This window comes from Hemicordylus capensis, chromosome 15 (genome assembly GCF_027244095.1).
Source record: "Hemicordylus capensis ecotype Gifberg chromosome 15, rHemCap1.1.pri, whole genome shotgun sequence".
In the NCBI taxonomy this organism is placed as follows: Eukaryota; Metazoa; Chordata; class Lepidosauria; order Squamata; family Cordylidae; genus Hemicordylus; species Hemicordylus capensis.
In genome coordinates, this window is record NC_069671.1 from 2,913,506 (window position 1) to 2,938,971 (window position 25,466).

Sequence of the window (25,466 nt, forward strand, 5' to 3'; positions counted from 1 at the left end):
TCATGATTTGCAAGACAAATAACACAGTGCAAAACACTCAGTGTGGATCAGATCAGCTTCTAGTTTTTGACTACAGGTGTCCCTCGTTATCCACAGTCCTGGCACCCACGGTTTTGCCCATCAGCGGTTCCTAGATGGCCAGGAATGACTTCCAAGGTCATTTCCGGCCACCATTTTGCTGAATGGTGGCCGGAATGGAGCCATTTTATTTCTGTTTTTTTTTCAATCCCCCTGCCCTCGTGATTTTTTGTGCTTGTGGGAAATTGGCAGAATTGAGGGCTTGGGGGGGCATTGCTGGCGATTCTGCCTTTTTAAAGCCTTTTTTAACCTCCAGGAACCTAACCCCCCAATTCCCATTTACTGCCTCATTATTCACAGTTACACTCCCGCAAATAATGAGGGTCACCTCTATACAACTGTTCAGTACTGAAGATATATGTGGGTGGAATTAGAGATCATTAAATTTAAAAATAAGTTGTCATTCGATTATGTCAGATCCCGCAGACTCAAGACAACCAAGTTAAAGTTGCATGTGATCACAGAATACTACTTGGACAATGAAACGTGCAGGCTTTTTATTAAATGAAGTTAGGAAGGCGATCTGAGTTTCTTAAACTTAGTGTAGGCTCCATAGGAAAGGAAAGGTGGTGCCATCTCAAGTTGGTGTCAACTCCTGGCACCTACAGAGCCCTGTGGTTTTCTTGATAGAATACAGGAGTGGTTTACCATTGCCTTCTCCCGTGCAGTATGAGATGATGCCTTTCAGCACCTTCCTATATCGCTGCTGACTGATAGAGGTGTTTTTCATATTCTTTGACACACCAACGGGGATTTGAACCAACAGCCTCCTGCTCTCTAGGCAGGTAGGCGCCTCCTCCTCCTCCTTATAATTATAATTATAGTTATAATTAATTAATTAATTAATTACATTTCTATACCTCCCAAAACTTGCATCTTTGGGCGGTTTACAATGTTTCCCATAGTCTGTACTAAATGGAGTGACTTGGAAATGTGCAGGTTCTCATTTCAAAGTTAGAAGAGACATTCTTTTGACCAAGTGCCAGAAATAGAGATCCTCTTCCTGGGTCCACCTACTGTGGGGGCAACAGGGAAGTCCTGAGTAAACCAGATTTCTCAAAGCACCGTGCTAAACGCTCCTGCCCTGAGCCCCACCTTCCCAGCACAGTCTTCCGTCAGTGGGGTGGGACGAGGGTGGCTTTTGAAGCAGAACAATTTTTCTCCACTTGTTTTCCGCGCTAAAATCTCTGTGAGGTTTAGGGAATAAAACGATACCAAAATCAGATTTTTCACCAAGTATAATAATAATGTTTCCTGAACAAAGAAGATAGTTCTCCTAAACAATGCACTTGAGTAATCAAAGGAAGGTAACGTTGGCTGTTAGGATCACTATTCCTTAAGAGGAGATGTGAAACCTCAAGGTTAATGTGCATCAGCGTCCTTTTTTCTTTATGGCGTACACTTGAAGGTGCTTCTGTGATGAAAATAGAAACATTAGAAATGGGTCAACAAAGCTGGTGTGTGTAATTCATTTTGAGTTGTGGGGATGAGCTCTTCCAGCTTTAGGACGGAAGACTGTAATCTTGGGGCATGCCCTCGCCCCATCCCACGCACACACACTCCCTCTGCCCCAAGACCAGAGGTGCGGCTTAGTTGTATGTACTTAAAGTGGTGAAAATGTCCTGCCAGTGCCTTCCCTTGTTCTTGATTTTCTCTTCTCCAAAGACCATTCTGTCTGTCTGCCCTTTAAATCTGTTTGTGCCACTCAACTGTGTGTCTTTCTGTTTTAAAGAGAGGTTTCAGTGTCAAATGCAGTGGTAGAACTTATACTTGGTAGAATTAGTACTGTGTCTGCCTGAATCCACCAGGTTTCTCCGAGCTCTTTGATGTTAGCAATTGCCGAGGGAGGGTTCTCTTGAATTCAGAGTCCTCTGACTTTGGGATACATACAGGTACCCTAACCCTGTGGTTAACCTGTGGTTTTTAGAGATGTCGTCTTAAAGTGTCATCTTCTATGTGAGTAAATATGGCATATGCAAACTGTAATATTATGTCAACTGTATCTTACATCATGTGTATGTGTGACGTATATTCTACCAGTGGTAGAATTAATGTGTAAGTAAATGGTCCCTCTTTTGCTGCAGCATTTTGTGGACTCTCTTTCCACGTCCTGCCAGCTGTGTGGGAGTCGGCAAATTCACTGAAGTAGTTGCAGTATCCGAAAGCTGTGATCTTGACTATGTTTCAGGTGGCAAAAAAAGCTTCAGTGTGAGAGCAATTTCCCATCATGCTGACTTCCGCACAGTACCGCGCGTTGCTCAGTGCTGGCTGGGGGAGGCCTCTCAATAACTCTGGCAGGGAAGGAAACACTGGAAAGGCTACACATCCCAGCACTCAAGGGCTCGTGAGGGCCCTGATTCCCTTCAAGCGCCCCCCGCACAGGGCACAGCCCTACTCAGTGCTGGGAGACTGTGCAGAGGATGCAGCTTTGGCTGAGTATGTAGTACACCGCTCTGGGCTCCTTGGAGGAAGAGCGGGATATTAAATGTAAAATGAAATAAAAATAAACAGGGAGCCATGCTTCGGGGAGACGAGGACACCGCTGGCGCCCGGACCTTACAGTGCATAGTACTGCCCTAAAGAGTCTTAGGAACATAGGAAGCTGCCATATACTGAGTCACACCCTTGGTCCATCTAGCTCAGTGATGTCTACACAGACTGGCAGCGGCTTCTCCAAGGTTGCAGACAGGAATCTCTCTCAGCCCTATCTTGGAGATGCTGCCAGGGAGGGAACTTGGAACCGAGATGCTCTTCCCAGAGTGGCTCCATCCCCTAAGGGGAATCTCTTCCAGTGCTTACATTTCTAGTCTCCCTTTCATATGCAACCAGGGTGGACCCTACTTAGCTACAGGGACCAGCCATGCTGGCTACCACAAGACCACCTCTCCTCTCAGAACAGGCTTGTTCTGAAGGACAGCTAAAACATTCTCCTTAATGCTCAAAGCTGCCTTTTGAATGCAACCAGCATTATTACAGCCATCTCTTGTAGCGATTTAAGAACAGCCCTGCTGGATCAGGCCCAAGGCCTATCTAGTCCAGCATCCTGTTTCACACAGCGGCCCACCAGATGCCTCGGGGAAGCCCACAGGCAAGAGATATGAGCATGCCCCCTCTCCTGCTCTTGCTCCCTTGCGACTGGGATTCAGAAGCCTCTTGCCTCTGAGCCTGGAGGTGGCCTCTAGCCCTCAGACTGGTAGCCATTGATAGACCTGCACTCTATGCAGTTATCCAGACCCCTCTTAAAGCCATGCCGGCCGTCACTACATCTTGGGGCAGAGAATGAGGCAGTGTCTTCTCCCCAAGCCTGTTCCAGGCCGTCTCAGCCACTGAATCGATGCCTGTTGGGTCCCAATTGAATGCTCTGTCACCTGCACCGCCCAGATTCCACCTCATTTGTGCACAGAGCCACCAGGTCTTGCTTAGGCGCTCGTGGGGTGGCTCTGATCCTGAAGGTTGCCACTTCATACTGCTTGAAAGCAGAGCAATGTCATAACATGGATTAAAGGGATGTCTAATCCTCTTTAGAGACCATCAAACCATGTTTTGCCTACATCTAGCACTAAAAATAAACAAGCAGTCTCCCCTCGGGATTTTTATTTTTTTTTAGCACGCTCAGGGCGTGTGATTAATTCCTGCTGATTTCATGGGAAGAAGGGTAGTGTTCTCTGCGGGGACCACGAGAACAGCCTGCCGCGCCTCCTCTCCTGGCAGCCGTGGGGAGCTGCCCACGAGTGAAGCCATCTTTCTTAGAGACTGTTGTTGGGGGGTGTCTGCTTAATTACTCCTGCCATAGGCACCCTCCTGTTCCGCTGCTGCTTTTCAGCCTGCTGCTTGGGCTTAATGGATGTGTGCATTATGCAACTTGGTGACGGGGGTCACCTGGGGTTGCCTTTCCCTTGTGTTCGGAGCCTTTTGGATAACCGCTTCTTCCTCCTTGCTCCCTCGGCCTCTCAGAGGTGTCAGGAGCTGAATGAAGGCTGGGCTGTTCTTTCTCTTCATGTGCTGCTGGATGTTTGTACTGAACCAGAAGCTGCTGTTAGGACTGTAGAGTCACTGCCCAAGAATGTCACATCAGAGCCAGCCTGCCAAAAGCGACTGGACTCCCTTGCCCAAACCTTCTCACCCTGCAAAACCCACTTCAGCTTGGCTTAAAAGGAAGATTGGGACAGAGCAGTGCTTAATCTGGCTAAGATGATGTGTTGTGTGGTCTGAGAAGGGGGTGCCGCTTCCAAGTAAGTGTGACGGCTCGGCAGTGCTGGGTGTCGGAAGTAAATGTGGCGCTGTCTAGGCTCGTATGTCGACTGAGGGTGCGGTGGTTGTGAAAGGCAAATCCCATGCCCGGGATCATTAGGAAGGGGAAAGTGCGAATATTATAATGCCCTTATACAGATCTGTGGTGTGGCCACACTTGGAGCACTGCATACAGTTCTGGTCACCACATCTCAAAAGCACATTGTAGAACTGGAGAAGGTGCAGAAGAGGGCAACCTTGTGTAGTCTCAAAAGAGGTATTGCTGTAGAAAGGGGAAAGGTGCAGAAGAGAGCAACCCAGATGATCAGGGGCCTGGAGCACCTTCTTTAGGAGGCAAGGCTTACAGCATCGGGGGCTTTTTAGTTTGGAAAAGAGGTGACCTGGGAGACTTGGGAGAGGTTTATCAAATTAGGCATGGCGTGTATGGAGCGGGTAGGGAGGAATTTTCCTCCCTCTCTCACAACACTAGAACCGGGAGTCATCCCGTGAAACTGAAGGTTGGGAAATTTAGGAGCAAGAGGAAGTACTTTTTCACACCACCCATAATTAACCTGTGGCATTCTCTCCCAGGGGATGTGGAGCTGGCCACCAGCTTGGACGGCTTTTAAGGGTGCTTGGGCAGATTCATGGAGGACAAGTCCCTCCGTGGCTACTAGTCCTGATGCTTACAGGCTCCCTCCAGGCTCAGAGGCAGGCGGCCTCCGGATCCCAGGGGAGGGCAGCAACAGCAAGACAGGCCTTTTATCTCTTGCCTGGGGCTTCCCAGAGGTGGACCACCCTGGGAAACAGGCCTTGGGCCCAGTGGTCCCTCTAAGCTGTGCGCAGGTGTGCTCATTCACAAGTTTTTAGATGTCCGCTCAGTTAATTTTAGATCCCGCTCAGGCTGAACCAGAAAGGCCTCACTTTGTACATGTGCACACACTGCCTTGATGCTGCCGCCCAGAACAAAACTCATTCCGCACACTGATGCGAAAAATTAGAGGCACCACTGCTTGGGCATGATCCAGCTGGGTTGTTGCTAATGTCCATGTATATATAGGACTTCCCTGCTGAGATGACAAAACTGTTCTTCATTGGAGTGTGTTTACAGAGAGCAGTCCCCAGATCTGGCCCAACTTGACCCACAGCAGCCCCACCTGGGCATGCTTTCCTGCCGCATGACAGCCTTGTGCATTGCCTAGGGAATGGTGGCTGTAGCCCATGTGGCTGTGGCAACCCAGAGTGCTGCCTGTGATGGAAGGACCTGAATTGCTTAGTGCCTCTTTTGCCAGAGCATCCGTTTCCCCCTCCCTCCCGCTCCTAGATGCGTTGCCGTTTGAAACCCTAGCGCTGTTGTGTCATATGACAAAACCCCAGAGCTTTCCTGTGACTTCACTCTGCCTTGGAGCAGCTTCTCCTATCTTGCTGTGGTTCTCGGGTGCTCCCTAGTGGCCGCTGCTTCCATTGCTCTCTTCTTGGCTTGCTTTCTAGACGAGCGGCTGGTCTTCTCGGGTCCGCGCTTCCTTGTCCTAGATCCTAAGAGTTAAGGGGTGCGGTCTGGGGGCAGTCTGGGCACCACCCTCCCAGCAGTGGGAGGGAGGGAGAGTCTGCATCCGTTGCACAGGGTGTGCCCCTTTGGATGGTGAGTGAAATCTGGTTGTGGCGGAGGGGCCGAGGAATGAACGGAGAGGCCCCCAGTTTGAATCCCAAACTTGCTGCGTGGCCATAGGCAAGCCATTCTCTCAGCCTTCCACCCACCATGTCCGGGATAATACTGTCCTACAGTACAGCAATGCTGAGATTGTGCCAAGTGCTTTGAGCACTTGAGCATCCCGTGCTAAAGAACTATGAAGGACGAGGGTCAGTGGTCTCCACTCTTTTTCAAGCGGCAAAAAAACCCTTCAAAGCAAGAGCCCTTCTCCACTGTGCTGACCTCGGCACAGTCCTGCGTGTTTCTCAATGCCGGGAGGGCCCTTCAAGAGAGACGGAGCCCTCTTCTAGGAGCTCTGGGAGAGAAGCCCTGCTGGGAAGGGTGACACTTCCCAGCACTCTGTGCATGCCTTCCAAGAGGGTGCCGGGGCTCACGAGGGCTCCGTTTCCCTTGAAGGGGCACCCCTTCCCCCCCCCAGCGCTGGACAAATGCAGCACTGCACAATGGGGATGGTAGTCTCCACCTGGTGCCAGGGGAACTGTGCAGAGGATTCAGCTTTGGCTGAAGCTTCACACTGGCCGCATATACAATTAGTCAGGGGGCCGCATTTGGGGTGGATGGGGGTCCCCACTGGCCTCCAGGCCTTGCAATGAACACTCCGCTAGATTTTACTGAAGCAGCTCTGGGAAGTCCCTAATCCAGCAGGTTATGATGTACCACTTATTCTTCACCGATCTTCCCTTTGTTTGTTTGTTTGTTTTTAAAATGTATTTAAAATATTTCTGTGCCGCCCCAAACTTGCACCACTGAGTGGTTTACAATCAATTGTTTTTGATTGTTTTAGTGTTGTTTTTAGGATCTTGTTTTAACATTTTAAACTGTGTTTTAAATTTCTTGCTTTTAAATTTTCTGTTCTTGTTTTTAATTAGTGTTTTACTGTTTTTATTTGTTGTGAACCGCCCTGAGACCTTGGGTTAGGGCGGTATAAAAATAAATTAAATCAATCAATCAATCAATCAATAAACAAATAAAGGAAAGGCTACAGGTTTTTAGCCATTATTGTGGCTTTTGACATAGTTCTGAGAACCTGCAACTGGAGACTGCAACAAGGCGGATACGGAGATTAATTATTATATCATATATATTTATTTCTGAACTCTTTGAGCTCAGCCCACACCCAGCAGTTGCCCTGAGTTTAAGCTGCTTTTGGGATGTAGCCCCCCCCACCGGCCCGATTCCGGAGTGATGGTTAGAAATAAGTTTTCTGTATGCAAGACTGAATGAAAGGGATGTCTGGCTTGGGTCCTCCCTTTAGAAAAGTGTGTGTGTGTGTGTGTGTGCACGTGGGGTGTCTGTGCTTGGTATGGCCACCTGTTCACTTTTCCAGTGGCTGCTGGTTCTCTCTTCTCCTGCATCTGTCTGTCTGTCTGTCTATCTATCATAAATTAGACACAGATACAAGTAATAATTTTTTTTTAAAAAAGTCAGATTAAAAACAATTATTAGGTTCAAATTGAAACTGAAAATTATAGAAAGCTAAAGAAGCTAAAGCTTTTCCATAGAGATGCTCTTCCTCTTCCTTCCCGAGTACCCCAGAGTGAACCTCCCAATTTGCAAAGCTTCGGCTGTCTATTTCAGAAGAGAGGGTTCAGACCAGGCAGTTTTCCTTAACCATCACTTTGGGCACAGGGCTGGCTTCCTTGGTGAATACCGACAGAGCGGCTTTGGAGCCACAATACGGTGCCTTTTCTCCACAGAGACCCCATGACCTTGAAATGGCATGTGTCATGTTGTAGAATATGACAGCCGGTCTGTGGCTGAAATGTTGTATCTGCTGATATACTGTATGTATTTGTGCCTGTTTGAAAATGTTCTTTGTCTTTTGCATTCATATCTTTCCACCCCTGTAAAACTTGTGTTTTTCTTTTGACATTTTGTGTTGCATGCCTGTGTTCATTTCAACTGCTGGATTCACACTCGCTCCTTCCCAATGTGGCTAACAACATTGACCAGTTAATGTCACACATTTAACATTTCATCTTCTCTGTTTGTTAATAAATGTTGCATGCATGTAACCTCTTGTGGCTTGTTTTGTTATTTGTGTTTTTCTTTTTTTCTTTTAAACCAGAAAATGAGGATTCCATTCTGTTTATGACAACCATTTTACCCAGCAAGGAACCTGGCCTCCCTTCCTCCCTTTAAAAGGGAGGAGAGCTGTTCTGGTGGTAGCAAGCATGACTTGTCCCCTTAGCTAAGCAGGGCTTGCCCTGGTTGCATATGAATGAGGACTAGAAGTGTGAGCACTGTAAGATATTCGCCTTAAGGGATGGAGCCCCTCTGGGAAGAACATCTAGGTTCCAAGTTCCCTCCTTGGCATCTCCCAGATAAGGCTGAGAGAGAGATTCCTGCCTGCAACCTTGGAGAAGCCGCTGCCAGTCTGTGAAGATAATACTAAGTCGGAGGGACCAAGGGTCTGACTCAGTATATGGCAGCTTCCTACATTCCCTCCCTCTCAGCCTCCATTTGTATATTGTGAGGCTGCTGAGAAGTGTTCCCTGTAACAGGACTTCCCAGATATTGACTACAACTCCCATCACCCCCAGCTAAAGGCCATAGCAGCTGGGGAAGATGGGAGCTGTAATCAGCAACATCTGCAGTAGCAATAACTTTGTTTTTGTGACTACAGGTGATAATACAGCATAACATAGCAGAAAAAATACAACATACTGAAAAGTTACATCAGTTAGCTTGAATGAAAACCAAAGGTACATTTCGGAACATATAAATCCCTTTCAATCAATTCAATCAATCAATCAATCCCTTTATTACGATCACAGACCAGCACAATATAAATTCCTTTCTGAGTTTAAAAGAAAGTATAGTGAAGGTGGCAGTTGGACAACTGACATATGGAATTGCATCTGCAAAAAGATAGGTCAGACGTTCTGCATCCAACCCCTTAAGTTTATCTCTCATCAGTGTTTTTCCTGTGATCACGTTGTAAATTTATTTATTTATTACATTTCTCCTTGCCCCATCCAAGAGCTCTGGGCGGTATAGGGCAATAAAGGACAGAGTGGATGCAGCAGTATCTGGGACCCCCTGTTACAGGAAACGCTGGTGCTGAGACGCAGCTGGTAACACGTCCTGGGGTTGGCTTCCCGATCTGCAACATGGACTGTGTGGGTTACGAAGAGAGAGTGTCAGTGGCTTCTTCTACCTCCTTTCTTCTAGTAAAATTTGCTCGGCTCTCCTACATCCTCATTTATGCCCCATTTTCCCCTGGCCACCCTCTCCCACATAAGAGTGTTTTGCTACACCAAGTTGCCATCTTTGCCCCTTCCATATCTTCTCTTCTCTAGGCCCGATTCTCAAACATCTTCCATATAGAGACCATAACTTATGCAATGCACTGCCAAAAGCTTAGGTGGCTTTAAAAGAAGGTGTCCTTCACTGGCAGTTATCACGTGACACGGGCATCTCCAGGCTCAGAGGCAAGACGCCTCTGTCAGTTGGGACGTCTGGTTGGCCCCTGTGGGGAACAAGGTGTTGGCCAAGAGAGGCTTTGGGGCTGAGCTAGCAGGGCTCTTCAGACCTTGGATGTTCTCCGTTCACTGACACCCAGCCTTTCCAGCAGCACGGCTCTGTTCCATGCCGTCATGCTGCTTCTCTTCTTAAAAAGATGAAACTTTCTTCTCTCCCTTCCTGTACTTAACGCTGTGCAGATGGGCCTGCCTTGTTGTGGTGCCACTTATAGGGACTTTCTTCTTCTCCTCTGAATAGAGCCACATCTTTAAAGTAGAGGTGGGGAAGGACCAAAAAGGGCTTAGATCAGAGGAAGGCCTCTAACTACTTCCTCTTAAAAGAGATACTATTGAGTGCATGGGTAAAATCTGAAAGTTAGGAAGGTAGGAAACTGCCATACAGTGAGTCAGTTTCCTACGTTCATCTAGCTCAGTACTGTCTTCACAGACTGGCAGCAGCTTCTCTGAGGTTGCAGGCAGGAATATCTCTCAGCCCTGTCTTGGAGATGCTGTCAGAGAGGGAATTTGGAACCTTCTGCTCTTCCTTGAGCGGCTCCATCCCTCACACTTCTAGTGTCCCATTCAAATGCAAATCAGGGCAGACCCTGCTTAGCTAAGGGGACAAGTCATGCTATCATAAGACGAGCGTAACAGGCTTGGCAGGAGGCTCTGGATCCTGGAAGGATAAGCTCAGGGACTACATTGTATAGATAATACAAAAAGATGACTGACGAGAGAGAACCAAATTTTAGATGACTGTTTGGGCTTACACCTTTCATTGGCAACAGATGGAGTTTTTTTTAAGGCGGTGTGAGCATAGACAGCCTGTAGCTTATACTTTGTGAGCTGTATGTGCTCACACAACCTTGTTAAAAAAACAAAACCTGTTGCTGATGGTGTAAGCCAAAATGTTTATTATTATTATTATTATTATTATTATTACATTTATATCCCGCTCTTCCTCCAAGGAGCCCAGAGCGGTGTACTACATACTTAAGTTTCTCTTTCACAACAACCCTGTGAAGTAGGCTAGGCTGAGAAAGAAATGACTGGCCCAGAGTCACCCAGCTAGTATAATTGCTGAATGGGGATTTGAACTCGGGTCTCCCCGGTCCTAGTCCAGCACTCTTAACCACTACACCACGCTGGCTCTACTAAAACTTGGTCTCATCTGTCTCTGTTGTCCATCGTGTGGCTGTGCTCTCTCACTGAAATGGACAAAGAAAGTTACAGAGAACCCATTTTTGCAACACAAAATATGGTTGAATATTGCATTTCTCACTTCAGTATTGAATAAGCAATGATTCATGAACTGACGTTCTTGCCTGTTCCTTCTAGACTTAGGCAGTTGTGTCATTTCAGCTATTTGCTAGATACATTTCATAGTGTCAGTCTGCCTTGCACTTTGTGGCCAAATGAATCCTAGAAGCACATTGAAGATTTATGACAGCTTCAAAATTGCATATTTCAACATTTTCCTTCACTTCCCAGTTGCTAATGGGTCTCATGGTAACTCACAACCATCTGTATTGTGAATAAGTGGAGTTATTGCTTCCCTGGATATCCCCACCCCCCTTAAACATTTCCAGATATGGATCAGTCCTGCCAAGGATATGCTGTCTTGTTTGAGAGTGGCGTGGCAGCAACATTTCTCAGCTGTAATAATGGGTGACTTCAATTACCCTTCATAGATTAATTATGCACTGTCTGAAAAAGCACTTCTTTTTGTCAGTCCCAAATTTCCCAACCTTCAGTTTCATGGGATGGCCCCTGGTTGTAATGTTGAGAGAGGGAGAAAAATTTCTCTGCCCACCCTTCTCCACACCCCGCATAATTTCATATATCTCTATCCCGTCTCCCTGTAGTCTCCTCTTTTCCCAACTAAAAAGCCCCAGATGCTGTGGCCTTGCCTCATCAGGAAGGTGCTCCAGGCCAGACTGCTCCCGGTCTTGGCTGCCCTCTTCTGCGCCTTTTCCAGTTCTACAATGTCCTTCTTAAGATATGGTGGCCAGAACTGTACAAAGTACTCCAAATAAGGCTGCACCATAGACACTTTCAGCAAGCTGACCACCATGACCTCAACAAGATCTCTCTCCTGGTCAGTCACTGACAGCTCAGACCTCATCAGTGTATATGTTAAGTTGGGGTTTTTCACCCCCAAATGCATCACTTTACACTTGCCAACACTGAACCGCATTTGCCATTTTGTCGCCCACTCTCCCAGTTTGGAGAGATCCTTTTGGAGCTCCTCACAATCTGTTTTGGATTTCACTACCCTAAAGAGTTTAGTGTATCTACAAATTGGGCCACTTCGCTGCTTACCTCAACTTCTAGCTCATTTATGAACAAGTTAAAGAGCACTGGTCCCAGTACCGATCCCTGGGGGACCCCATTTCCTGCTTCCCTCCATTGTGAAAACTCTCCATTTACTCCTACCCTCTGTTTCCTGTCCTCCAACCAGTTACCAATCGACACATGAACCTGTCCCCTTATCCCATGACTGCTAAGTTTTCTCAAGAGCCTTTGGTGGGGAACTTTGTCAAAAGCCTTTTGGAAGTCAACTTGGACCTTTATCCACATGACACTCTCAAAGAACTTCAAAAGGTTAGTGAGGTAAGACTTTCCCTTGCAGAAGCCATGCTGGTTCTCCTTCTGCAAGGCCTGCTCAACTTCAGCCTTCCTGCAGTTGAGCAGGTCTGCTCTCTATATGTATAACAATTTTGTCCTTCAGTATGCTTCCCATCAATTTACCCGGCACCAAAGTTAAGCTAACCAGCCTGTAGTTTCCCAGATCCCCCTGTATCCCTTTTTGAAAATCAGTTACATTAGCTACTTCCCAGTCCTCTGTTACAGAGCCCGATTGTAGAGAGAAGTTACATATTTTTGCTAGGAGATCAGCAATTTCACATTTAAGATCCTTCAGAACTCCTGGGTGGATACCATCTGGCCCTGGCAATTTGTTAAGTTTTAGTTTTTCCAGATGAACATCCTCTCTCGTCACCTGAAATTGGCTTAGTTCTGGAGTAGATATATGGTCAGTATCCTCGGCCGTGAAGACAGATGCGAAGAACTCGTTCAGCTTCTCTACAACCCCCTTGTCCTCAACAATCCCTTTCACGCCCTTATCATCCAAGGGTCCAACCACCTCCCTGGCAGGTTTTCTGCTGCTGCTATATTGAAAGGTGTTTAAAGATGTTCTAGCTATATGCTCCTCAAACTCTCTCTTTGCATCCTTGCATTTGTGTCCTTGCATTTCTTTTGCCAGAGTTTTATGTTCCTTCCTGTTCTCTTCATTTGGGCAGGACTTTCATTTTTTGAAGGAAGTAGTCTTCCCTTTTATAGCTTCCCTTACTCTACTTGTTAGCCACGTTGGTGTCCTCCTGAACTTGGTGGTACCTTTCCTCCTTCTTGGTATACATTCCACCTGAGCGTCTATGATGGTAGTTTTGAGTAAGTCCCATGCTTTCTGGAGTGATCTGACCCTCCCGAGTTCCCCTTTGAGGTTCCTTTTAACCAGTCCCCTCATTTTTGAGAAGTTTCCTCTTCCGTCGTCCAACACATCTGTGTTGGACTTCCTTGGCAGTGCTTCACTCACATATAAGCTGAACTGGATCACACTATGTCACTGTTCCCCAATGGTTCTGCAATTCTGACATCTCACATCAGGTTCTGAGCACCACTCAGGATTAAGTCCAAGTTTGCCTTCTCTGTGGTTGGTTCCACGACCAACTGTTCTAAGGCACAGTCATTTAGCATGTCTAGAAATCTGGCGCCTCTGTCAATACCTGAACGTGAATTCACCCAGTCTATGTTATCTCTGCAGCAGGATGGTGGTTTGGCTTGAAAAGGGACAGACAAATTCATGGAGAACAGGTCTATCAGTGGCTACTAGTCCGAGGGCTATAGGTTCCCTCCAGCCTCAGAAGCACGATGCATCTAAATCCCAGTTGCAGGGGAGCAATGGCAGCGGGGAGGGCATGCCTTAATCCCTTACCGGTGGACCACTGTGTGAAAAAGGATGCTCACGAGATAGGCCTTGGGCCTCATGCAGCAAGGCTGTTCTAACGTGTTAAAACGATATGCCTTCCGACTTCCTCTCCTACACACACAAAATATCTGCCCAGGCTGCTGCTCCCCTAATTGCTCTCCCTTAATACAACACAACAGGATGCCAGATGGATAGCCACTAACTACCTTGTGCTCGGGTAGTGGTCATATTGGCGGATGCCACCATTGGGTCTCCCCAGGAAAACTGTGCTTCTGAGTTGGTAGCACCGTAACAGCAGCCGCCTGTGCTCCAAGGAAGGCAAGGGCGGACCTCTCTGTTGCCAGTGCAGCAGCCACATCCAGCTCAGGGCCACAGCTCAGGATCAGAGCATCTGCTTTGCAGGCCAAAGGTCCCAGGTTCCATCCCTGGCAGTATCTCCAGACAGAGCTGTGAGATAGGGATGTGCCACGGACCTGTTCGGAGGCTCTTTTACGGGCCTCCAAACAGATTCGAAAGACTGGCGGTTTGGCCGGTTCGAAGGTGGGGAGGGGGGGATACCTTTAAGGGCGGGGGAGGGTGCGCTTATCCCTCCTGCCGTGTCCCCCCCGCACTTTAAAAGGGTCTGGTGGGGCGTACCTTTCTGCTGCCCCATTGCCTCGTCGGACCGGAAGTACCCAGTGCGTGTGGGACATGTGCGTGTGCACGTCGCACTCGCTCAAGCACATGTTGGGTGCATGGGCAATGTGCATGCACCCGCCGGGTACTTCTGGTCCCTTCTGGTCCAACGAGGTACACGGCTAAAGTGCAGCATCAGCGGGGGAGACAGGAGGGATAAAAGCACTCTCCCCCACCCTTAAAGGTATCCTTTCTCCACCCTTGAGCCACCCCCAACTGGTTCCGTGCACATCCCTACAGTGAGAGACTCCTGCTGGGAGCCTTGGAGAGCTGCTGCCAGTCAGTGTAGAAAATACTGAGCTTGATGGACCCATGGTCTGACTCAGGCCGACAGCTTCCTATGTTCCTATGTATGGAGACTCACTGGGATTGGAGGAAGGTTTAGACTCTGTCATGCTGTGAACACTATTGTCGGAAGGATGGCAAGTTACAAAAAATTTCCCATCATTTTGAATAAGGCCAAGTGGGTGCTATCGGCTTCCTTCCAGCCTTAGAACTGATTGTGGCATTCAAAAGAGCCAAGAAACCACAGTGTGGAGGACCCCAGGCAAGTCTGCAGACAGCTGGATTTTAAAGCTTTTGTGGTTTAAGTGTCCTGTGACGTCCAAATCAGTTCCCCAGTTCAAGCAATCTCAGCAAATCGGGATTAATCCTGCTTTGCTGGGCTTGCACAAATCACACTTTCCGGGTCCCAGCTAAGAAAGCTTTGACTTCAGTTGAGTAAAGAGGGAGGCACAAATGGGCTTGTTTACGTGTGTTGGATCACAGATGTTTGTTGGAATGGGGAATGAAGATGACTTCACTGACTCGGTTCCTCGGCAGATTGCAGGATGCTCAGCTGGCCTTGGGAGAACTGGATGGCAGGCTTCCCACTTCTCTCTGTCTTTCATCTCCCTTTTGTCAGCCCTAAATTTCTTGACAATCAGTTGGGAACATAGGAAGCTGCCATATACTGAGTCAGACGGACCGTAGGTCCATCTAACTCAGTATTGTCTTCACAGACTGGCAGCAGCTTCTCCAAGGTTGCAGGCAGGAATCTCTTTCAGCCCTGTCTTGGGGATGCTGCCAGGAAAGGAATTTGGAACCTTCTGCTCTTCCCAGAGTGGCCCCATTATCCCCTAAGGGGAATATCTTACAGTGCTCACACATCAAGTCTCCCATTCATATGCAACCAGGGCGGACCCTGCTTAGCTAAGGGAACAAGTCATGCTTGCTACCACAAGACCAGCTCTCCTCTGAGTTTCATGGGCTGAACCCTGGTTCTAGTGTTGTGTGTGAGAAAGAAAGTCTCTCTGACCACACCCTCCACTAGGGATGTGCACAGAACTGGCGACTGCTGGTTCGAAGGTGCGGGGTGGGGGGGATAGCTTTAAGGACCGGGGAGGGTGCTGTTTCCCCTATTGGCACTGTGTTAACAAACGGTCCCGTGGGGCGGCCAGTGGGAGAAATGCAGCGGGGGGATGTAAGAGCACCCTCCCCGGTCCTTAAAGCTATCTCCTCCCCTTCAAACTGGCCGAACCGGCCGACTTTCGAACCGGTTTGGAGGTCCGTGAAAGGGCCTCCAAACCGGTTCGTGCACACCCCTGCTTTCCACACCATGCATAACTTTATACAGCTCTATCCTGTCTTCCTGTAGTTGCCTCTTTTCCAAACTTAAAAGCCCCCAGATGCTGTAGCCTTGCCTCATGAGGAAGGTGTTCATCTTGCTATTTATTTATTTTATTGTTGAGTTTCTATGGCGCCATTCATTAAAACAATCTCGAGGTGGCTCACAAAACACTTCGAACAATCATCGCCCTCTTCTGTACCTTTCCCCGTTCTGCGGTGTCCTTTTTGAGTCACAGCCACCAGAACTGTACGCAGTACTCCAAATGTGGCTGCACCTTAGATCTGTATACGGGCACTAAAATATATTAGTTTTATTTTCCAATTCCCAAAGATGTCTTTGGGCCAAAGAGATGACCAGTAATAAAACGTGCCCATCTTCCATACACTTGACAACTCTGGCATTGAGCAAGAAGACAGTGATTGCAGTGACATTTCTACACATTTCTAAGCAGCCGCACTGTGGCGCTGTTGCATTTGTGTTCGACTGTGACCTCTTCCTTTGTATTTCTCTGCCCCCCCCCCCCAAATGGGTACCTTGGCTTCAAACGCTCTCGGATTCTGGGGAAGCAAGAGGAAGGCTATTCTAGAAGGTGGCTTCATCCCATAATCAGCTGCCTGGTGACCCTGAAGCCCGAGAAAGCCAAGGAAGGATGCTTAGATGTATTAGCTAAAACATACCCTCAGTCCACGGGCTAAACCTGTTGGAATAGGATTATGTCTGAAGTCTTGAAGGCTAAGAGGCTGAGATTGATTGCTGGAGGGAGGCCTTCAGTATTCTCCCCGAGCGTGAAGGTTCCTTGTTAGGCACTGGGATCTGTTCCCTGTACTTCTTTCCGTGTGGATGTTCAGTGGAGAAACTGTTTATAGCCTGGCTGCTAAGAAAAAAGCTCGGCCTTGGATATGCAGGGCATCTGTTCTCCTTTGAAGGGTTCATAATTTGGGGTGGGAGGAATTCCCCTTTCCCAGCAGCCACCCTGCCAGGAGTGCCCTCTGCAGAGCACATTGGTGCCCCTTGGCGAACCCTTTAGCAGGTAAGGACTCTTTTGTTATTATTTTATTGAAAAAGCTGGATCGGGTTGTGTGAAGTGCAGCCGTGGATAATCTCAGGGGGTGGGAAATGGGGTTGGTCTGTGTGTCTGTCCCTGATTGCAGAGGCACAAGAGGAGAAATCTGAATTTTTTTTTTGCATAGTCAAAAATTGGAATATGCAGATAAATGTGTTGATTTTCCGACTTCTGAAGTAATCCCACACACCCCCTGCCCCCGCATATGCTGTCAAAAGCGTATCTTGTTGCATTCAGTTTTGAGATGTGTGAAATTAGCACCCTTGCTAACTTGGCAAAGAGGCACCTCTTAACGTGGTGATTCTCTTTATTGAGCAGGGGGAGAGCAACTGGCCCTCTCCGTCCCCAGCACAGCAGCCCTCCAGTGACTGTTGCTGGTGTCTGTCTTAGGTTTCTTTTTGGATTGTGAGCCCTTTGGGGACAGGGAGCCAACTTATTTATTTATTATTTCTCTGTGTAAACTGCCCTGAGCCATTTTTGGAAGGGTGGTATAGAAATCGAATTAACAACAACAACCTTGTATGGTCAGACGTGGTACATTTAGCCCTGGCAGCAGTTCTTGAAACTATAACTGGATGTGCATATTACAAAATGGGCTCTCTCCCGTGAAAAGTTACCTATTATGGGTTGGTCTTTAAGAGGCCAAGGGACCTTTCCATGGGGTTCCTCAGGCCAATATCCCACTATTCCTTAACTGGAGCTACTGGAGATCCAAACAAACATCTCATAGCTGCAGGCACTTGCCCTTAATTCTTCAGTTTCTTCTCTCAGGACTTCATATCTGTGCCATGCAGAATCTACAGTATCTCTTTGTCAGTGTCCTTAAAATGAAGCCACGTTGTGCTTTCATCTGTCTAGGCTGCTCTGGTTGTGACGAGAGCATCAGTGTGCATAAAAGTTGACCCACCTGATTTCCCTCTTTTCTGTCATGACTTCTGAGGACGTCACGGAGGACTTGCCTGGTGGGAGAAAATAGAATGGCATTCTGTAGGGACTAAGCCCAGCCTGTGGGGTCTCTGGTTCATATAAAGCCTGCTTCCCAAGCCGTATACGTCTTATGTTAAGAGCCGATCGAAGCATGCAGCGTAGGGATAGAAAAATTGGTGGGGAAAGTGGGTCAATGCTAGAGTGAAAGCGTTAACTGGTAGGTGAATCCAAGGCTTGACAAATCACAGTTGCCAGGGAACTGTGGTGCCTAAAAATGTAAATATGGTGCCTGGACTAGGATATTCAGTGGTAGTCATTGAATAAACTCTTTATTTGTCTCAGGCAGTCTTGTTGTTGGCCTTGTGGTAGACAGCATGACTTGTCCCCTTAGCTAAGCAGGGTCTGTTGTGGTTGCATATGAATGGGAGACTAGAATTGTGAGCACTGTAAGATCTTCCCCTTAGGGGATGGATCTGCTCTGGGGAAAGCATCTAGGTTCCAAGTTCCCTCCATGGCAGCATCTCCAAGATAGGGCTGAGAGAATCTCCTGCCTGCAACTTTGGAGAAGCTGCTGCCAGTCTGTGAAGACAATACTGAGCTAGATGGACCAATGGCCTGACTCAGTATATGGCAGCTTCCTATGTTCCTATGCTTGTAAAGGAAACAAAGAGAAGCCCCCACTTACCTCCCTCCACATCGTCCACTACTCAGTCCAAATTTTTTTCTCAAGTGTCCATTGTCCAGCCCCTGAATTTTTGGGTTGACTCCTAGATCCAAAAAAAGATGGCCAAGGCTTGGATGAATCAACTAAAGCTAGAATAGACGGATCAGCCACCGGTATGAATTCACGTGGTGCACTTTCAGAGACTTATGCTTTAGCCTCTGTTACTTGTGATTTCTCATCCCAGCTGCCAGCTGTCCTGCTGAAGAACAAGTGAGAAACACACATTCTTCAGGGTGTTCTAGTGCAGCTGAGAAGATGAATCTTTTGCCCGAGAAAAGGCAGGTCTCCAGCTATTCACCTACTGACTGACCTTTCCAATTCTCTATGGCCATATTGCAAGGCAAATGACCACACGCACTTATCCCTGCCATATGTCTGAAAAACACTCCAAAAGGGAGAAGCAAGACTCTTGAGATTTGGAGAGGAGAGAATCAGGTCAGATTTCTCCTCTAAGAACTATTGCATCTACATCTGTAACCTCTCGTCATTAGCATGCCTTGATCACTACCTTACCTTGATTACAAATTGCTGCTTTTTATCGCTGAAGTGCATAATGGGCCTCTTCCTTCTGGGAGCATCAGATGTTAATTGTGGAAAGTGTGTGGCAACTTACGTTTACTTGGGCTCAGTGTTGCCTTTAAAGCGTGCGCACGTGTGTGTGCTCATGCGGTTTTGGACGTCTGCTCAGTTAATTTTAGATCCTGCTCAGGTTTACGCAGAAAGGTCCCACTCTGATTATATGTGTGCGCACTCACTGCTTTGATACTGGTGCCCAGAACAAAACTCATTCCTCACACAAATGAAATAAATTAGAGAGGTCATGCAGTCTAAGCCAGGTTTGGGAGAACATTGGTCAGCGCACCTAGGCTAGGCTGAGCCTCTACGTAACTGTACCCAGTGATGGATTTGCAAGGCTGCATTCCTGCACAGAGCCCAGTTCTGTTTAGCGGTGCTGCAGAGCACAGGATCTGGAGTCTGAAATTCCAGCAGATCTTATATTTAACCACCAGGAAAGGATGCTGCTGGTTGCAGAAAATGCATGGACACTGGGTTTTCAAGCGTGGGCCCCCAGGTGTTGTTGGACTACAACTCCCATCATCCCCAGCCATAATGGCCAAAGCATGTAGTATTTAGAGATCTCATTAGTTTGGTTATGGAGATTCCATTTTGTTCTCATTCCAAATAGCTGTTGAAAGACCAATTCATGGGGGATAGATCTAACTGGGAACACTGGAGAGCTGGCCTTGTGGTAGCAAGCATGACTTGTCCCCTTAGCTGAGCAGGGTCTCCCCTGGTTGCATATGAATGGGAGACTAGAAGTGTGAGCACTGGAAGATCTTCCCCTCAGGGGATGGAGCTGTCCTGGGAAGAGCAGAAGATTCCAAGTTCCCTCCCTGAAAGCATCTCCAAGATAGGGCTGAGAGACATTCTTGCCTGCAACCTTGGAGAAGCCACTGCCAGTCTGTGAAGGCAATACTGAGCTAGATAGACCAATGGTCTGACTCAGTATATAGCAGCTTCCTATTCCTCTGTCCCTAAGCTGCCTTATACCAAGCCAAGGCATTGGTCCATCTAGCTCAGGCCTCCTCAGTGTTGGCCCCCCAGCTGTTTTTGGCCTACAACTCCCATAATCCCCAGCCACAGTGGCCAATAACCAGGGACTATGGGAGTTGTAGGCCAGCATCTGCAGGAGGGCCGAAGTTGAGCTGCCCTGGTTCTAGCAACACACTGACTGGCAGCAACTCTCCAGCCCTACCTGGAGATGCCAGGGAGTGAACCTGGGAGTTTCTGCAATCAAGTAGATGCTCTCCCACTGAGCGATGGCCCTATCCCCTAAGGGGAAATCTCTCACGGTGCAGAGGGTCTGCAGGGTGCTCAGCAAAGGGGGCCATTCATGCTCACTACCACAGATCAGCTCCTTAAAAATCCTTTACGTCCTCTAAGCTTAAGACCACCACTGTCCCTTATAGTAGTGTTCCTTACTGCAAGGTGGTTAGGGTTAGCCCAAACCCTAATGGTATTTATTGGGCCTGTGTGAAGCCTTGGCAAAGCTGAGTTCTCTGGGCAGTCCCCCAGCAGCGTGTGGAGGTGACCATCTTCCCCATGCAGGGCTATGCTTTGCCCATCACAGTGGGGTTTCTTGAAGGGAACTGGAGCCCTCTTGAGCCCTGGCGCCATCTTGGAAGTGCTGGGAAGTGTCTCCCTTCCCAGTACTCTTCCGACCCAGGGCTCCCTCTCTCTTAAAGGGTTCTCCTCGCACTCAGTAAAGTGCAGTACTGTGCAGAAGTCAGCACAATGGGAAATGGATCTCAAACTGCAAGGGTTGTTTTTTGGTTTTGCCAAAGTGACCTCTGCTTGAAAAATAGTGAAGATCACTGCACTAATGATTGCCATGACATGATACTGTACCTTGCTTTTATTTATTTTATTTTTAGCAATAGCAATAGCAATAGCACTTACATTTATATACCGCTCTATAGCTGGAAGCTCTCTAAGCGGTTTACAACGATTTAGCATATTGCCCCCCAACATTCTGGGTACTCATTTTACCGACCTCGGAAGGATAGAAGGCTGAGTCAACCTTGAGCCCCTTGGTCAGGATCAAACTTGTAACCTTCTGGTTACAGGGCGGCAGTTTTACCACTGCGCCACCAGGGACTTTTAAATTTATATGCTGCCCAGAGCGCTGTGCATGGTTATGTTTATCATCACAACAAACAATCCTGTGAGAGATACATGATTGGCGCAGAGTCAACCGGTGAGCTTCATGGCCGAATGGGGATTTGAACTCAGGTCTTCCCAGTCCTAGTCCGACACTCTAACCACTATGCCATCAGTTGACTCTTGCAGTGTGTATTTTGCTTCACTTTTCACACTACTCATGATTCTATGTCTGCTGCTCATTGATGCTCAAATTCTGTTTGGGGCTGCTAAAATATGTGTGAAATGCGCATGTTTTCCCCACCCTCTGCTCTAGCACTAGTGGCTGTGACCCCCTGCTGATTCTCTGCAAGGGAGGGTATGAATTGTATTTATTTATATTTATTTATTTAACATATTTCTGTACCGCCCAAAAGTCACGTCTCTGGGCAGTTTACAAGCAAACAAAAAAGCTAAAACATTAGTTAAAATAAATGACAACAAAAAACTTAAAACAGTAGTTAAAACAAAATGAATGAATGAATGGATGAATGAATGAACAATAAAAATAAATACATTTTATTTATAAAAAATAAAAAGTTAAAACATTACAATTTAAAATTTTAAAACAACATTTTAAAACGATGTTAAAACAATATTTAATTAAAAGCCTGGGTGAATAGGTGCGTCTTTAAAGACTTTTTAAAAGTTGTCAGAGATGGGGAGGCTCTTATTTTAGCAGGGAGCACTTTTCAAAGCGTTTCCAGAGATGCTTTTCAAAAAACCTGACAACCATATCTGTATTCAGCGTGTATCACCAAACGAATCACTTCCAGCTAAAGGAAACTAGGCACAAGTCAATGAATAAAGATATTCAATGACATACACTCATTCGTGTTGTGAATTTCCTCTGTAAGGAGCTGCCGTTTTTCTAAAAGGGGAGTGGTGGTGGTGGTGGTGGTGGGGAACCTATTTGTCTATCATGCAAGAGCAATATTTGAAGAACCAGGAATGAGGAGAGGAAACCCTTGGCCGCTTTTGCGTGCTCTGCCATCAATCCTCTTAGACTGTCCTATGTACAACTAATCATTTTCGCTTCAGAGCCAGTCCTTGGAAGTAGCATCTGGGTGGGTGTTCCACAGGTGTGCAGATGTAAATCAGGGATGGAAGCCATACCAGAATGCAGCAGCAGGAGGCAGCTTAGCTGCAGCAGACAGTTCTTCAAAACAGCAACCCAGCTCTTACTTGTACCAGATAATTTATGAGTGCTGTTTTATGGTGTACACAGACTGCATGTTTACTGGATTTCAAAACTGCAGTATTGCCACTTACAGGAGATGCTACAGCATTTTTAAGAGGGCCCTGCGGAGCCTGTTGCTTGGGTTGGCGGATTTTTAAGCTGGCCCGACACGCCTCTTCTCCATCACGCCTCAAATAAACTGCAAACGGTTACTTCTTATGTTTATTTTGTGCTGCACATTAGAGGAAAGTGTGGATTTATAGAATCATGTAGCTGCTGCTTAGGATTGGAGAGCTGGTCTCGTGAGTTGGCTAAGCAGAGTCTGCCCTGGTTTGCATTTGGATGGGAGACGACATGTGAGCGCTGGAAGATATTCCCCTTAGGGCAGGCTAGGCAACATTGCCTGCTGCCCCTGCCCAGGGAAAAGGAGAAGGGGCTTAGCAGGAGGTCCTCCCACCCGGTATGAAAGAGTAGCGAGGCCAGAATCCTACCAAGAGCGACTCACTCAAAGGCGGGGAGAGCCAGGCACCTTGGCAAATGGATATTCCCAAACGCATCTTTGAGAGAATGTAGGGCAGGGGAGTGGACCTGCAAAAGAGAACCAGCATGTAGGCAGGAAGAGTCCACATCCCACTGGATTCTTGCCTGCAAATGCCCCCGTGAGACTGGTCCTCCTCTCTCCTTCTGCCCTCAGGATCACTGATTTGAATGCAGTTTGGAAAGGCATGTTTAAAAGCTACTCTGGATCGACGGCTTTTAGTGGGGAGAATTGGCAGCAGGTTGTGAAGGACCAGCTTGCTCCCCAAAACTTCCTTGCATTGTTCTTTCAAAGTAAACGCCGGGTAGGAACCCTGTGGTGTTTTTTTTCCAAGCAACACGTTCTGCCGGAAGATGTGGAAGATCGGAAGCTGCCTTCTACCGAGTCAGACCTTTGGTCCATCCAGTTCAAAATTGTGCACATTGACTGGCAGTGACTCTCCCAAGTTGCAGGCAGGAGTCTTCCCCAGCCAGCCCTACCTGGAGATGTTGCCAGGGAGTGAACCTGGGACCTTCTGCATGCAAGCAGATGGTCTACCACTGAGCCATGTCAGGGCTACACACCTTTGGCCCTCCTACACAGGTTGGCCTACAACTCCCATCATCCTTTCCTATTGGCCATTGTGTCTGGGGATTCTGGGAGTTGTAGTCCAGAAACAGCTGGAGGGCCAAGATTGTGTGGCCCTGATTTAGAGCATGCGCAGCACGAGCAGTCTTTGAGCGGGTCATCTTGGCGAAATTAGGCTCCTTTCTTTGGGGGGAAGGATGGCACCCTGCCCCTTCTCAGGATAAGGCTCCTGGCTACAAATTTAAATTCATGTTTGCAGCCCAAGAGAGAAGGTCTGGAGGGAAGCGCAAGGAGTGGAGAAGGAACAATACAGCAATAAAAACCCACTTTATTATTTTCCCCTGCGGGGCGATGACGGAAGTATAAACTGCTGACAGAGCCATCTCTGAATTGAGCAGGACGGCAAGATTATAACTCTGCTACACAGGGACAAAACACCGTGTAGACCAAGTACACTGCCTAGAGATGTGTATAAAGTTGTACTGTCGAGTCGGTGTCGACTCCTGGCGACCACAGAGCCCTGTGGTTGTCTTTGGTAGAATACAGGAGGGGCTTACCATTGCCATCTCCTGCGCAGTATGAGATGATGCCTTCCAGCATCTTCCTATATTGTTGCTGCCCAGTATAGGCATTTCCCATATTCTGGGAAACACACCAGCAGGGATTCAAACCAACAGCCTCCTGCTCTCTAGGCAGGTTGCTTCCCTGCTGCGCCATTAGGTGGCTGGTCTTGTGGTAGCAAGCCTGAATTGTCCCCTTTGCTAAGCAAGGTCCGCCCTGGTTTGCATATGAATGGGAGACTACACATGAGTGATGTGAGATCTTCCCCTCAGGGGATGGGGCTGCTCTGGGAAGAGCATCTGCCTGCTTGCATGCAAAATTTCCTGATTCCCTCCCTGGCAGCATCTCCAAGAGAGGGCTGAGAGAGATGCCTGCCTGCAAGCTTGGAGAAGCCGCTGCCAGTCTGTGAAGACAATACTGAGCTAGATGGACCAAGGGTCTGACTCGGTATAAGGCAGCTTCCTATGTTCTATGTCCTACTACATGGATACCATGGGTACGTGGTTGAGGACCCTCGGGGACCAGTAGCATCTTGAGTGAAAACTACAGAGGAGGGCTTGTGACCTCAAAGCCAAAATACCAGAGTGGTCCAATCCTGTAACTCAGTTGGCCATGCCAAAGGAGCAGGGGCTGGCTGGCCCTGTCGACCTGTGTGGTGCTTCCCTACTCCCTTTGTCTTGATATATATTGATACCTTGCGTATTATGTTGATTGGATGATGCCAGTATAAATGTGTGAGTATCGCATTGTTTTTTCTGCTATACTGAAATATCGGCAGCACTTCAATAAGGGTTGATTGGAAGATCCATCTGCGGCTGTCATTGGCTTGGCTGGTGCAGGCCTGCAGGAAGCCAGCGGCGGCGGTGGTGGCCCCTAGACCTTCTAGCCATGCCCATTGCGTGTAATGTCAGATGCAAGGGGTGTGGCCATGTGGGGAAACAGAGGCCGCACAGGCCCATTTCCCCACATGGCCACACCCCATGCGTCAGATGCAGGGGCCAGATGGGCAGCCCCATGGGATGTGGGGGCTGGGTTCTTTGGACCCGTCCGCACAATGGTGGCTCTGTCCCTGGACTGGTGGCTACTCAGGGACTGGTCCAATCTGTGGCTGTCCCGAGGCTTTGGAATGCACTCCCTGCCAAAATAAGAGCCTCTTCACCTCTGAAGCTTTCACAAGAACCCCAAAACACATTTATTCATCCAAGCTTTTAACTAGATTTGTAGCATTGTGACTTGTTTCCAACTGTGTTTAATGCTCTGATACCCCTTTTAACTTATTTTTGTTGTAAACTGCCCAGAGATGTGCATTTGAGGTGGTATACAAATATACTAAACAAGCAGTGAGGCCCCTAGTTGACTTAGTAAAGTCATTTTGGGTAGATTAGAAAAGGTAAAGAAACCTTTTTTGCAAGCACATTTTTATTAATGTGCTTGCAAAAGGGAAGTAAAAG

At 47.7% G+C, this 25,466-nt stretch overlaps 1 protein-coding gene across 4 annotated transcripts in view; it reads left to right on the forward strand.

Moving 5' to 3' along the window:
- Nucleotides 1-25,466, forward strand: part of OSBP2 (oxysterol binding protein 2) — a 155,904-nt gene that overhangs the window by 37,156 nt on the left and 93,282 nt on the right. The window contains exon 1 of one of the 4 annotated variants that reach the window (XM_053279617.1): nt 16,646-16,785. The exons of the other annotated variants lie outside the window; for them this stretch is intronic. The gene's annotated coding sequence lies outside the window, so the exon portion shown is untranslated. Of the gene's footprint in view, nt 1-16,645; nt 16,786-25,466 lie in introns of those variants that run through there. 4 annotated transcript variants of the gene reach the window in all.